Raw genomic sequence first — 13,425 nt, forward strand, 5'->3', positions numbered from 1 at the left:
TGTACCACTTACTTACTACTGTACTACTACTTGTGTTGGGATACGAAATAAATAAATCGCATATAGAATTCTTCCCCCCCCATTCACTTCAGGTGAAACAAAACAAGCATTAAAACAAATGAAAAATGGAAAATTGGTGAAGATCTAATAACACTAAAACTGGGAGGAAATATCATTTACCATGTCACAAACTTACTAAATCTATGCCTAGAAGAGGGGAAGATACCAGAAAACTGGAAAAATGCTACTCTGATACTGTTATTTAAAACAGGAGACAAAGAACTGTACAAAATTCTCACAAAAGTAATAACAAACAGGTTAACCCCCGCTTCTAGACGCAAATCAACCAGTAGAACAAGCATAAAGGCTTTAACACAATTGATCATATTCATGCAGTAAAACAAATAATAGAAAAAGCAGAAGAAAACCAATTGCCTCTCTGTTTAGCCTTTACTGATTATAAAAAAAAAAAGCATTCAATTCCATCAAAACTAATGCAATAATCAAAGCACTCCAGAATCAGGGAGTTCCTGGAGAATATATATGGACCTCCTCCAGGAAATATACCACACTGCAACAATCCAACTGCACACAACAGCAATAAAATATCAACTGAAAAAGGTGTCCGACAAGGAGACTCTCTATCACCCAAAATCTTTACAGCAGTCTCCTTCAAGAAATATTTAATAATATAAACTGGACAAACCTTGGTATAAAAATTAATACCAGAAACTTAACACACCTAAAATATGTAGATGATATCATAATTTTTGCAAACACTCCAGAAAACCTTAATAGAATGATAGAAGACCTATATCATGAAAGCAGAAAAGTCGGTCTAAAAATAAACGGAGAAAAAATTAAAATCATGTTTAATCATTTTGTAACACCAAAAAACATAATAATAGAAAACAATTTCTTGGAAAGAGTCTCTTCATATACATATTTAGGTCATCTCATTGATCTAAATGTGGACTCCAAAAGGAAATAAATAGGAGAGTTCAACTTGCCTGGAGTGGATTCAGAAAATTGAAAAGCATTTTTCAAAACAATGATGTCCCACTCTGTTTAAAAAGGAAGACATTTAACCAGTGTATACTTCCAGTCATCACATATGGTTGTGAAACTTAGTCACTAACAAAAGCACTGGCAAATAAACTAACAACAACTCAAAGAAAAATGGAGAGGTTGATGCTAGGCATCACATTAAAAGATAAGAAGCGAAACACCTGGATAAGAAGCCAGACTCACATCACTGACATCATTCTTCACCATAAGCGACTAAAATGGAAATGAGCCGGACATCTATCCAGGAGAGAAGATGCGTGATGGACCACTATAGTAACAAACTGGATTCCAGAGAAGGGAAACGAGGCCGAGGACGTCCTAAAAGAAGGTGGAGTGATGAACTGTCAATTTGTTGGGAAAAATTGGTCAACCATTGCCAAGAATAGAAAAAGATGGAAAAAACTGGAGGAGGCCTTCGTCCAGCAGTGGACAGAAAATGGCTGAAAAGAAGAAGATCATGGTCTAAAAATAAATAAATAATAAAAATTACAATAATAAAAAAATATAAAAAATTTCAGTTAATTCTGGAATTTTTGAAGAACTATATCCCTTAAGATGGATAATTTAAGTCCATCATTTCTATTTAGATTCAGTCAATGTGGCAAGGTCTCACAAATCTCTTTGCATAAACATTCTAAGAGATTATTACTTTGATGGAAAATCTTAATTTTCTTCTAAAGAACTCTGTATCTTGTGGTGATAGCATGCTCTGCAAGCTTACTATCCATTCTCATTTGCTCCAACTTTTGTAAAAGTTTTCCCATGTGGTAATTTGTCTAATGTCTTTGCAAAGTCCAGCAATATCATTGTGTAGACATTTTCTTTATCCAATTCTGATGTCACTTTATTATAAAATGTGAATAAATTGCTAAGACAGGACGTACCTTTTACAAATCCATGCTGTTCACTATAGAGTATCACATCCCTATCCACCCAATGTTCAATTTTGCCTCTAACCAACTTTTCTAATACTTTAACAACCACTCCTGATATATTAATTGGTCTGTAGTTTGCTGGTTTTGTCTTGGAGCTGCATTTACAATGGAACTATCTTACCCTCTTTCCACTTCCCTGGAACTCTGCCAGAGCTGAGACTTAGACTGAACAACTTCAGAGACCATGCGAATTCTCTTGCACCACACACTGTATGTGTGGACATGCCATCCAGTCGCACTGCTGTGTTCACATAATACTCAACAGTACAGTTGTTTAATGCAAAGATGGCATCAAATAACTTAAGTTCATCTAATGCTATATGCATTATGTCCTCAGCATAGATACTAAACAGGTGAGAAAAAGTAGGCATCCTAGCCCAACTCCCTTTTCAACCTGAAGCCAATCAGTTAATCCAATACACCTGTTCTTATTGCATTTTCTTACTTACTGTACAAGTTAGCTATCAACCTGACAATGTGTTCAGGAAAACCCATTATTTTCATTACTTTCCACATTGTCACATGCTGAACACAGTCAAAAACTTGAGTAGTTAATGAAACACATCGCCACAGAGTCTAAATTCTTTATTTTTTTTTATTATCTGTCTAAGGCAAAGGATCTGATCTCTGGTAGCCTTAATCTTCCTAAAACCTGATTATTCCTCAGGCATCTCTGTCTCAACTTTGGCCTCTATATTATTTAGAGTGATCTTTAATAAAACCTTACATGCATGAGAGATTAAACTAATAGCTCTACAGTGTTTGCAATCATAAAAATATGATACTGTATGAGGGTCAACATGGCTTTGTGAAGAGTTGGTTATGCTTTAGTAATTTACTAACTTTTTATCATAGAGTAACAGCTGAGTTGGATAAAGGAAATGGCTACACAACGATTTTGCTAGATTATAAAAAAGCATTTCACAGAATACCCACATGGAACTCTGTTACGCAAATGAGAAGAAATGGGGATGGATAAGAGGGCGACTGTGGACAGATATCAAAAAGTGGTATATCGATTGGGCAGAATAGAGGCAAAAACAGGTGACTAGTGGTGTGCCACAAGGTTCAGTGCTGGGACCATTGCTGTTTAATTTGTACATGTTATATCCTGAAAGGATATATTCAGTTGTTTGCTGATGATGTGAAATTAGGTAGAGTAATAGTTAATCCAGGTGATGCAGAGAGCTTTCAGGACAATTTAAATAGACTGTCAGTATGGGCAAAAGTTAATGGGTGTCAGTTTAATATTAAGAAATGTAAAGTTATGGATTTTGGGATAAATAGACTACAAGCCATGTATCACATTGATGGAACTGTACTCCAGGAAATAGATGGAGCTAGAGATTTAGGTGTGGTGTCAGACATTGTTAAAGTTTAGATGACATATTGCTAAGGTTGCCCATAAGATTACTTGGCTATTAAGAACACATTAACAAGTAGAGATAAGGAAGTTGTTATTCCTCTTTATAAGGCCTTGATACATTTACATCTGTATTACTGTGCTCAAGTCTGGTCCCCTGGGTTTCTTGGGGATGAGGAAGCAGTGAAGAGGATTCAGAGTCAAGTGACTAAGATGGTGAGTGGCCTGTGGAATGTTCCCTATGAGGATAGGTTGAAGATGTGTGAATAGCAGAAGTTGGTTGATAGGAGAAAAAGAGGGGATATTGGTAGAAACATTTAAGTTGCTTAAAAGGTTTTATAGGATAGATGAAGGAGAAATGTTTCAGCACTTGGCTAGAGAGACCAGAACAAAGGGTCATCCCTGGAAATTGAATAAAGGTGTGATTAGTAGGGGTGTGAGGACTAGATTTTTGCTTGGAGAGTTGTGAATGAGTGGAATGGGTTGCCAGAGTCAGTTGCGAGTGCTTTGTCTGTTAATGGGTTCAAGGAGAGGTATGATAGATTGTGAGAAATAGATTGGGTCTCCCAAGATGAGTCTTCGGACTCCATGGAGTTACCCATATAATAATCCTTCCCATCTACCTTTCATACCAGTACATAAACAGTTCATAAATTCATAAGTACATAAGAAGAGACTGGAAAAAGTCTCTAGGTGATCCTATCTCTCATATCCTTGTAATCTACCTAGGAAACACTCTTATTCCTCCATCATTAACTGGCATTAATTAACTCTGCTGGGATTCCATCTGTACCTAGAGGCTTATTGATGTTAAGCTATTTATCTACTCTTTCAACTGCATGCCTTAGTGCAGGGATTCTCAACCTATGGTACACATACCACTGGTGGTACGTGAGCCACTGCGTTACTGGTACAGCTAATATCTTGAATTAAATATAGTGGTACGTCACTGGAAAAGGTTGAGAACCCCTGCCTTAGTGGATTAAGTTCCAAATCAATATTTTCCTGGTGGGAGGCCTCCTCCAAATTTTCTTTATCCTCTCTGCTGTACAGTTCCTCAGTATTCTTTCTGCCTGTTTTTGATTTCCAGCTCTGTTAATACTCTTTAATTCCTGTCTTTGATGACATCCAATTTGAACTTAAACTTGTGCTTTAGGTCACGAACTAAATGAAACATCCTTATATACCGTATTTTTCCATGTATAAGACAATACTTTTTTCTAAAATTTTTAGATCAAAAATTGGGGGTTGTCTTATACATGGGGGATAACTGGTTGAGAGACCCACGGTTGTCATGGCGAAACTGCCGGTACCCTGTATCCGTGAACAGGTTTCCGCCAATCACAAGCCTTTGTTAACTCTGTTGATTGACGTCATTAACGGCTGATTCTGAATAAACCAATCAGAACTCTGAAAGCATTCATATGTCTGCAACTCGTTGGTGGGGTAAGTTAATGCATTAACAATATTTTGAGCACTAGCCCATAAAAATGTCCAAAAATAAAAAACGATTGTCATATTCTCAATATGACAGTTGTTAGTATGTATCTGAAAAATATTACCTAATTACTAAATATACTTTGAATATTTAAAAAATATCAAATGTGTTCTGTTTTATAATTAAAATATTGATTTTAAACATAAAATTTTGAACCCAAAATTTTCTTAATTTTGGGTTCGTCTTATACATGGGGGTGTCTTATACACAGAAAAATACGATAATTGTGCTTCCTCATCTAGAACTCTACCTCTTTGCATTTATTAGTATAAAAATTTTCCTTTTCCTGCCTGATGGCTCTTCACTTCTCTATGTAGTCCCTTATATTCTTCAGTCCTTGTGTCTGTTTCTCCAACTGCTTTCTTTTGATTAGATCCCTGTATTATAACTTAACTTTATATCTCCCTTAAGACTAATACATTTATAACAGCGATGCTCCAGCACCATCATCCCATCCATGTAGTGGTTCTCAGTAAGATCTGCAAATTACTCCTCTACAGCTACAATCACCTGTTGATTTGAAGAAAAACGCTGACCAGCAAGGAAGATTTTGGTTTTGGGATGAGATAGAAGTCAGAGGGAACCAAATCTGGGGAATAGGGTGGATGTTCCAACAATTCATAGTGCAGATCCCTTAATTTCCATTGCCAAAACACCTTTTTGGGCAGGTGCATTGTCCTGATGAAAGCTGATTTTTTAGTTCTGCAAACCAGGTCTTTTCTCATGAATTTTTTTGTCTAGTCTGGTTAAAAGATTGGAATAATATTCCCCAGTTATTGTTTTACCCTTTTCGAGATAATTAATAAACAAAATGCATCACAAACACTGATGCCATGATCTTTCCTTCTGATGGAACCGAGTTTGTGTTCTTTGGCACTGAACAACCGGCTTCTGTCCACTGTTTTGACTGCTGTTTGGATTCTGATGTGTAATGGTGAATCTAAGTTTCATCCATAGTAATAAATTGATGCACAAAATCAGTTTTATTCTTGTCAAAACACTACAAGCACTGTTCAGAGATTTTCATGCGAGTGCATTTTTGATCTCCAGTGAGTAAGGGTGGCACCCATCTTGCACAAAGCTTTTTCATTTGCAATTCTTCATGCAAAATATATTACTATTATTACTATTACTATTATTACGGGCAACTCCAGGGAGTCATTAGACTCATCGAGGGAGGCCCCAAATCATATTCATCACAACTATCTGACATTCATGCAGTATCTATCATACCTCGCCTTAAACTCATTCACTGTCACAGCATCCACCACAGACTCAGGGAGCGCATTCCACTCATTCACTACTCTAAAAGTAAAGAACCCAGCTCTAACACCTTTACTAACCACACTTTTGCCCAGTTTCCATGGATGTCCCCTAGTCCTCCCACAACCAGCCCTGTTCTCAAAAATATCTTCTGAATTAATTTTATAGAAACCTTTCAGTAATTTGAATGTCTCAATCATATCTCCCCTCCTCTGCCTATCAACCAATTTTTGCAACCCATAAATCCTCAACCTGTTCTCATACGGTTCATTCCACAGACCTGCTATCATCTTGGTCACTCGCCTCTGGATCCTCTCCACCTCCTCCCCATCAAGAAGAAACCTAGGTGACCAAATCTGAGCACAGTAGTCTAGATGGGGTCTTATCAAGGCTCGATAGAGAGGAACAATAACCTGCTTGTCTCTGCTTGTCAACGTATTCTTCAGCAACCAAGTGATTTGATGAGCTGTTTTGGTCACTTTTGCAATGTGTCCCCTAAATTTCAATTCCTTATCCACCAACACTCCTAAATCTCGTGCCTCATCAATTTCCTGGAGCTGGGTTCCACCAATGCAGTAAACTGCCGCCAATCTTTTCACCCCAAAATGCATAACCTTACATTTTGCCACATTAAACTGACATCCATTCTCCTTAGCCCAGACCTCCAATCTATCCAAATCATCCTGCAAAATTTTGACGTCATCTGCATTCACTATTGCCCTACCCAACTTCGCATCATCCGCAAACAAATGAACTGTTCCTCTCAGATCATTTCCTATATCATTTATGAACAAATTAAACAGCAGTGGTCCAAGAACAGATCCTTGTGGCACACCACTAGTCACAGGCCGTCTTGTGGACTCTACTCCCGAGTAAACCACTCTCTGATATCTCTCCGTCAACCACCCTCCTATCCATCTCACCAACCCTATGTCCATTCCCATATGCTGCAATTTACTGATTAGAATTCCATGTGGAATCCTGTCAAAGGCCTTGGCAAGGTCCAGTAGAATCACCGTAAACCCATTATCCTTATCCAGTTCAGCCGTCACTGTGTTATAATACGTGAGCAAGTTACTGAGGCATGACCTACCCTTCACAAAACCATGCTGTCCCCGATACAGTATCCCATTTTCTTCTATCCAATCTTGTATTTTCCTCTTGACTATTTTCTCTAAGACCTTGACAATGATTACTGATATGCTAATCGGTCGGTAATTTACAACAGCAGTCTTGGAACCACCTTTATGCAGTGGAACTATTTTCCCCTCTTTCCACCCGCTCGGGACTAACCCAGACCCGAGACTCAAATTAAACAAAACAAATTAAATTAAACAACATATCCTACACCTTCTTTTGAAATGCCTATAGTCTCAGCAATTTCACACACTTTGACTCGGTACCATATCGTGCACTTGATCAATGATTTGTGGTGTTGTTACACTTTTTGGATGTTCACGTAGATCAGATCATCTTCAAGGTTGGTACAGCCATGTTTAAACTCGGCAATCCATTTCTTAATTGTCAAAAACAAAGGAGAAGAGTGCCCATAAACTTTTATGAACTTTGAATGAATTTCTTTTGGCGTTAAACCTTCTTTTACAAAGAATTTTATACTTGCACGATACTCAATTTTATCCATATCAAAGGATACAGACAACACTTTTGCTTCAGACAGTTGTATAAAACAAACTATTTGATAGAATGTGTATATGTATATATATATATATATATATATATAGAGAGAGAGAGAGAGAGAGAGAGAAAGTATCTTACCTTGGGTATAATAAATGTTAAAATTACCACGCAATTTTAAACCTGGCTTTACTCCATTTCCAGTAGTGTTCTGTTCTGTTTGCTTACTTGGGAAATGGAGTAAAACCAGGTTTAAAATTGCTTGGTAATTTTAACATATATATAAAGGTCATGAGTGTAACTGTGAAAACTATAGTGGAATAAGTCCCCTAAATACTAGTTATAAGTGGTACACGCAAATATTAACTTCAAAACTGAAATAGTGCATAGAAGATTAACTTTTGCCAAGAATTTGTGTTAAAAATCTTAATGTAAAAGTAATGTTAATTTGACATAAGAAACAGACACACACATAGCATTTGTAAATTTTCAGAAAGACCCTTTGACATAGTCATAAAGAAATAAATATTGAATCATATTTAAGAAGTTAAACATTCCAAATCAGTTGCCTTTAATAACATATCAAAACAATTAAATAAATGTAAGAATCAGTAAAGAAGTTACAGAATGGAAACTGATAAACAGAGAGGTTTGTAGAGGATGCGCCTTGTGCCACTATTATTTAATATCTATATAGCTGAAAAAGAAAGCTAGAAATAAACATAAAATAGAAGTAGAAAAAGCCGTCAGACAACAACAACGTTCCTTCTAAGCATGCACACAAAAATTTTTCCTTTCAAAATTTCTAATTTACCATATAATTTTTAATTACTATAAAACCAAGTTTATGATACACACTTATCACTTATCTTATTTAGTAATTTCTCCAATGTTGCACTCCAATATTACTACGACCCATTCCAACTTAATACTCTAATTAGTTACTTTTAGCTTCTGCCATGTGGCAAACTGATTCTGACATTTTTAAGTTGCAGAGGCATATTTTTTTTGAGTATATACTTTAAAGATCATCTAACTAAATAGATGTAGAGGCAATTAAAAAAAAATTGACTAAAGAAAGTCTTTGAGAGGATGATTACTAAAGAAAGGTTGAGAAACACTGCTTTAAAGCAGGGGCAATGACCCACCAAAATTTTGTATTTAAAAACTAATAACTTTTAAAAATAAAAAAAGCAAATAAGTTAATTTATTTTTGCGTTTAAATTTTTAGTAATTGCCGATTTAGAAATAGAACTAATTGAATTTAAAAGTTCAGTCATATGGACTAATAAATTTAAAGAAACATGCAAGGAGTTAGAGAAAGATCCCAAAAATCAAAATCAAATTATAACAATGTTGGGCATCGATTCCTTCAGCACTTATAGCAATGAAAAAAAATTGCAGTAGCTGTATCTATCTGTATTTGATTTGTCATATAAATGAAAGCAAATAAACATCATGTCCACACAACTATACAACATTCTCACAGTATCTATCATACTTTGCCTTGAACTCTCTCACCGTCATAGCACACACAATAGACGCTGGCAGCTTATTCCACTCATTTACCACTCTAAAAGTAAAGAACCCAGCTCTAACACCCCTGCTAACTACACTCTTGCCCAGATTCCATAGGTGTTCCCTAGTTCTCCCACCACCAGTCCTGATCTCAAAAATATTCTCTGAATTAATCCTATAGAATCCCTTTAGCAATTTAATGTCTCAATCATATCTCCCTTTTCTGCCTATCAACTAGTTTCTGTAACCCACAAACCTTCAACCTGCTCTCATATGGCTCATTCCATAGACCTGCTATCATCTTAGTCACTCGCCTCTGGATCCTCTCCACCTCCTCCCCATCAAGAAGGAACCAAGGTGACCAAATTTGGGCACAGTAGTCGAGATGAGGTCTTATCAAGGCTCGGTACAGAGGTACAATAACTTGATTGTCTCTGCTCGTTAAGGTATTTTTCAACAACCAAGTGAGTTGAACTGATTTAGCTACTTTTGCAATGTGCCCCCTAAACTTCATCTTCCTATCCATCAACACTCCCAAGTCCCTGGCCTCATCAATCTCCTGGCGTACAGTTCCACCAGTGTGGTATACTGCTGCTAATCTTTTCACTCCAAAATGCATAACCTTACATTTTGTCACATTAAATTGATATCCATTCTCCGTTAGCCCAGAACTCCAATCTATCCAAGTCATCCTGCAAGATTTTGACATCTTCTGCATTCACTATCGCATATATTATTATTATTATAACGGCGTCTCCATGGAGTCAAAAGACTCATCGCGGGAGACCCCACATTGACACACTAACCATCATTTACCCAATACCTATCATACTTCTCCTTAAATTCATTCACAGTTGAAGCATTCACAACCACCTCTGGCAACGCATTCCACCCCTTCACAACCCTCCAAGTAAAAAATCTAGTCCTAACACCCTTGTTAACCACACTCTTACATAATCTCCAGGGATGCCCCCACATTCTCTCCCTTCCTGCACTGGTCTTAAAAATGTCATCAGTGTCAATCCTGTAAAATCCCTTTAATAATTCATATGCTTCTATCATATCTCCTCTCTTACGTCAATCAGCTAGTTTTTGGAGCCCACAGATCTTCAATCTATCCTCGTAGGGAACATCCCACAGACCTGCAACAATCTTTGTAACTCACCTCTGAATCCTTTCCACCATTTCTTCATCACCAAGAAATCCAGTTACCAGATATGTGCACAGTAGTCCAAATGTGATCTTATTAATGCCTTATAAAGTGAAACAATAACTTCCTTATCTCTGGTTGTTAGTGTACTCTTCAACAATCATGTAATTTGATGTGATGTTTTGGCAGTCTTTGCAATATGCCCTTTAAACTTAAATTCTCTGTCCACAATAACTCCCAAGTCCATTGCCTCGTCAACTTCTTGCAGTTCAGTTCCATTAATATAGTAAACAGCATGTGATCTCATCCTCTCGAAGATAGCAAGAAATTTCCAAGTTACTGACAAATTACGCACAATGGAAACGATGACCTTTTCAATTCATATATTAACTCAAATTTATATATAAATTATTACAAAAGTATATAAATAATGCAAACATAATATAAATAATAATAATTATATGTAAACAGTTATAAAAATGTATATACATAATCCAACTGCGGAAAAATAATATCATTTTATGCAGTTTCCATGACTACCTTGGTTTTGTTTATCTTTGCTCATGATATCTGAGTTTGGTTCATAATTGGAAATGCATGGACATGTGACTAAAATTTTTTACATGTCAGTTTGCTTCTTTTTTTTTTTTTTAATTGAATTTAAAATCCTCGATGAGTCTAAGGACTCCCTAGAGTCGCCCGAAATAATAATAATATATGAGTTATATATGAATTAAATATGTTTATTTGTGTTTGCAATATCGAAATAGTATTTAACAGATTTTTGTACTTTTTTTTTCATATTCATTTATAAAAAGAATAAAAGTTTTGTTTTTCTATAACACTTAGTACTTTATAAATCCTATTTTTTTAAATAACATACCCCCCCCCATGTGACCCCAAACATTAAGTGGTGAACATACAAATTGCAAAATATGACCCTGCAATGAAAAAATGTTGCTGCCCCATGGGTTTAGACCAGGGGTCGCCAAACTTCTTTGACTGTCGACCCCTTCAAGAGTTTCTTGACCTTTTATCGACCCCCTCTATTTTACTATTACGTAATCATAATAGAACAAGCAAAAAAGACGCTTATGTGAGTTTTTAGAATGTTTATTTTATAGTTACAGTGTTTATTGTATGTATAATATAGTATATATTATTATATTAGCTTAACGTCAAAGGGATACTTTTGACGTCCTTCTTAATAATATTACATATTTGAAAGGAGGGATAAATAATATATAAAATATAAAATTTTATTTTATTTTGAAGTCATAAAATAAGTCTAAATAACATACCTATAATAAATTCATCCGTTTATTGGTAAATACGTCATTTTGGCCCTTGATTGGCTTCCGTAACTATTTTCATGACCTTGCTCCATCTTACAGGTCCTATTCATGTCCCTGTGCCCACAATTCATCTTAATTGCATTGTCATTCAGGATGTAGAGTAACCGAATTAAATATTACCTGTACAATGATGTCTTATATTTTTCTGTCGACTCCCAATCGATCCCTGCGTCCAAATCGACCCCTAACAATGTTATATCGACCCCTGGGGGTCGATATCGACCACTTTGGGGACCACTGGTTTAGACATTATAGTCACACTTGAACTCATGCAAATGGTGGTGGATGTTTGTGGTTACACAGATTTAAGCAAATTAATTTAGTGCTCACCATTCTACAAGTTATAGCTTCATGAAAAAAGGGCAACATTAATATGAGAAATATTATATTAGTGTTCATATTAGGCCTGAGACTGGAAACTCACAAACAAAATGTTTTTCAACAGCCCATGGACCAGAAAAAATTAGAGGGAGTGTTGCTCTAACAACATGTTGTTATACTGATACCACAGGATTTAGGTCGAGGGAGGCAACTCTACTCTCCCTCCTTCTCAAGGATTATGGCATTCATATAAAAACAGTCTGCAGGACTGACATATACAAACTAAATGCTGATCTGCAACTAATCAGAAAAATCTCTAAGACATTCCTACAGGGTTCTTATCAACTAGAAATAAACATCCCACAAAAAAATGAAACATGAAAAGTATATTTGCTTGAGGTGATAGTAACAAAATTGTTGAAAGTTTATTTTTCACTTGGTTAGAGTATAATAAATTTAGTTTAATCCATTTATCCAAGTGTGAGCAAACCAAGTGTGCGCCTGAAAGTATCTTCAGGACTAGGGCAAGGTGATACAACACCAAGTCAACTCGTTGCAAAGGTGTAGCAAGCTACCAATCTCCCTTAATGCAAAACACATCTCCTTGCGGATATGTCTAATGTTATGCATTAAGGGAAGGGCCACTACCCAGACTAGTTTCGACCTTTATTGAGGTCTCTTCAGTGGGAGCCAGGCCCAAGCTGAGATACTAGGCAGAAGCATTCGTAGGTCATCTCTACCTATAGGAGTTGCCAAATGGTGTGCCACCCTTTTTTAATAAATTACTCTGGATTTAGAGAAAGATGTTGAAAGTTTATTTTTCACTTGGTTAGAGTATAATAAATTTAGTTTAATCCATTTATCCAAGTGTGAGCAAACCAAGTTTGCGCCTGAAAGTATCTTCAGGACTAGGGCAAGGTGATACAACACCAGGTCAACTCGTTGCAAAGGTGTAGCAAGCTACCAATCTCCCTTAATGCAAAACACATCTCCTTGCGGATATGTCTAATGTTATGCATTAAGGGAAGGGCCACTACCCAGACTAGTTTCGACCTTTATTATCTTCCTCTTCTCCACAAGACTCTGCAAATTACATCTTCTCAATCTTTCCTCATACTTAACATTCCAGAGGTCAGAAATTACCTTAGTCAGTCGCCTTTGGATCCTTTCCAACATCTCTTTATCCTTCTCAAAACCCGGTGATCAAATCTGGGCACAATAGTCCATGCGTGGCCTAATTAAAGCCTTATACAACAGAACAAGAATCTCCCTACTTCTACACGTCAATGTCCTCCGCATCATTCCCAGAAGCCTTTGTG

At 36.4% G+C, this 13,425-nt stretch overlaps 1 protein-coding gene across 3 annotated transcripts in view; it reads right to left on the reverse strand.

The window, feature by feature from the left end:
- Positions 1 to 13,425, reverse strand: part of LOC150101414 (uncharacterized) — a 510,839-nt gene that overhangs the window by 492,818 nt on the left and 4,596 nt on the right. The window contains exon 1 of one of the 3 annotated variants that reach the window (XM_090400455.1): positions 11,732 to 11,832. The exons of the other annotated variants lie outside the window; for them this stretch is intronic. The gene's annotated coding sequence lies outside the window, so the exon portion shown is untranslated. Of the gene's footprint in view, positions 1 to 11,731; positions 11,833 to 13,425 lie in introns of those variants that run through there. 3 annotated transcript variants of the gene reach the window in all.

The sequence above is a fragment of the Typopeltis vanoorti genome, chromosome 11 (assembly GCF_054136105.1).
Source record: "Typopeltis vanoorti isolate ZY-2024b chromosome 11, IOZ_Tvanoo_1.0, whole genome shotgun sequence".
NCBI lineage: Eukaryota > Metazoa > Arthropoda > Arachnida > Uropygi > Thelyphonidae > Typopeltis > Typopeltis vanoorti.